Genomic DNA, 2,500 nt, shown 5'->3' with positions numbered 1-2,500 from the left:
TTAGCGGACCCCTCGAGTTCTCGTAATCGAGAACTCGTCGGGTCCGCTTTTTTATTTGCCATTTTTTCAGAAAGCAATACGCCGCTGGCACTTTGCCGTTTTCCCACTCCCAGAATTGTGCCGTTCAGCTCAGAGGGGACCCGTTCCGTTCCGTGCCGTCCACACCCATAACCTCGTTGTCGAGAGTCTTGAAACCCGCCGTTGCGAGATCGAACTTTACTTGCTCGCTTCGCGTTGTCGGGAAAAATATAGACCACTCGAGGCTGTGTGGTTGGGCGAACGGTGTGGAGCGTCCTAACGAATGTACGAATTTTTTTTTCGTTTACCTGAGCCTTGTTGGAATCGACACGACTGGGTGGTATTGGAATTTTGAAGAGACCGTCGTCGTCGTTCGTTCGTTCGGAGGGGACGATTCCGTCGCTCGCGCCCAAGCCTCGTTGTCGAGAGTCTGAGAAAAACCCGCCGTTGCGAGATCGAATAATTTTATACTCGCTTCGTGTTGCCGGGGAAAACTCTTATAGACCGCCTCGAGACTGTGCGCGAAGACGACGAGTGTGTCCCATCGATGATAACATTGTTATGTTCACCCGAACGAGAGCGTCTTGTCGATCTCGAAAGCAATACGCCGCTGGGTGTTTGGTCTTTTTTCTTCTCAGTTCGACGCGCACGTTCGTTCCAGAGGGGACGATTCCGCCGTTGCCCGTTGTCCTCGTTGTCGAGAGTCTGTAATCCCGCCGTTGCGAGCTCGAACAGTTTATGCTCGCTTCGCGTTGCCGGGAGGTAAAAGACCGCCTCGAGGCTGCTGGTACGCGGAGGAGTCCTAACGAATTTTTGAAGGGATTTTTTTTTTTTCTCTTCGCACCTGGACGCGCGCGTGCATTTTTTCGTAACTTTGAGGGAGACCTTACGCGCGAACCATCGGCGTATGCGTTTCATCCGTAGGACCGATATATCGTGTCGCCTCGAACTCCGTTCGGCGACGCCCGCGTCTCTTTCACCGGGGACGTTTGGGTATCGACTTGTTCGAACTTTAGTACCAAGAGACTCAAAGATCAATAAAATATACATATACGATTACCCTGAACGGTGGATCACTTGGCTCGTGGGTCGATGAAGAACGCAGCTAATTGCGCGTCAACGTGTGAACTGCAGGACACATGAACATCGACATTTCGAACACACATTGCGGTCCACGGATACAATTCCTGGACCACGCCTAGCTGAGGGTCGTTCACGTAACCAGAATACTGCTTGCGTTGCGTTTCGTCGAATCTTTCTTTCCCTACGGTGCTCGAATCTGCCCGCCGTCGTTCATTCTCGAATTAAATTACGAACGTTTCTGAGTTCGGGCGGCACCGAGAAAGGGAGGAAGAGGAGCGATACGCGACGTACGAGCGATCGTTGGACGTTCGTCCGAGTCGTCTGTGGCCGTGCCGAGGCAATCCGCGATTGGCAACGTGTGTGTGCGCGTGCGGCGTGCGTAAACGCGTTCACGGAACTCGACGGTGCGTCGATCACGAACTCGCGTGAGTTCTTCGTGGCGTCGTGAGTCGTCCGTTAAACGGACGACCGCCCACGGGAACCGCTTCGTGTTTCGATCGCCGATTTTGTTCCGCGTTCCGAATTCGCACACCCGCCACACGCATCGCCTTCGCCCCGCCTTTAGCGCACGATACGAACATGCCGCGCGCTCGACGTCGTTTAAAATGAATTGTTTTTTTTCACGCCGCAAGACCGAGGGAGAATTCTCGGTCGAGAGAGAAGAGATATACAAGAGAGAGAGCGACATCGTCGTAACGCGAGGGACGATGATGCGCATCCGATCGTTCGAAGTTCTCCTCGTACAGCCCCAGGGTGTTCGATCAGAATAACCCGTTCTCTCTGTTCTCTCCGCGCGTGTGTATACCATGTTTCCGCGAGGGAAGAAAAGATCTCTCGCGCGGACCGTCACTCGAACATAGGCCGTCGTTGCGTCCGTGTAGCGTCGCAACGTTTCTGGCCTGTGACGCGTGTCCGCGCTTCGGAGATCTCCCGAAGCGAAACTCGAATCGGTAACACGCGCGACAAAGGAGAGAGTTTTCGGAGCAGATACGGGAAGATTGGCTCCCCTTTGGCGAGGCTCGAGTTTTTTTCTTCGACGAGGTGCCGCCTCGGTGCCGCAAGGTACTACCGCCCTACTTCGTGATCATCGAGTGCGTTGGTCACCCCATGTCTTCGTTGTCGAGACGGGACCGCGCGACCAAAAGCCGGTCATCCAGTCCCCGGAAGCGCAGCTTGCGCTACGATCGCATCGTACGCTTTTCCACGCGTGCGTTCCCTTTTATTTCCCGTTCACGCAGCAGAGAGATTCGTGCGGGCGCTCCAACTCGGCCTGTCCTTCGTTCCGAAGGATCAGGGTAATAAAATCGGGGGAAAAGGAGCCGCTCCGTTTCGATCTCTGCGTGTTACGCGCGGAAGGTGTGGAACCGCTGGAGAGTGTAAACGGTTTGTCGATCGTTCG

The 2,500-nt window shown here is 54.6% G+C and overlaps 1 non-coding gene across 1 annotated transcript; it reads left to right on the top strand.

Moving 5' to 3' along the window:
• Positions 1-1,075: 1,075 nt before the first annotated feature.
• LOC143432424 (5.8S ribosomal RNA) lies at positions 1,076-1,230 on the top strand. The gene has a single exon (XR_013103020.1). It is a non-coding gene; the product is annotated as a 5.8S ribosomal RNA (ribosomal RNA).
• Positions 1,231-2,500: the final 1,270 nt, after the last annotated feature.

The sequence above is a fragment of the Xylocopa sonorina genome, unplaced genomic scaffold, assembly GCF_050948175.1.
Source record: "Xylocopa sonorina isolate GNS202 unplaced genomic scaffold, iyXylSono1_principal scaffold0164, whole genome shotgun sequence".
Taxonomy (NCBI): domain Eukaryota; kingdom Metazoa; phylum Arthropoda; class Insecta; order Hymenoptera; family Apidae; genus Xylocopa; species Xylocopa sonorina.
Note: the sequence above shows the minus strand (reverse complement) of the source record. Positions and strands in the feature narration are given on the sequence as shown.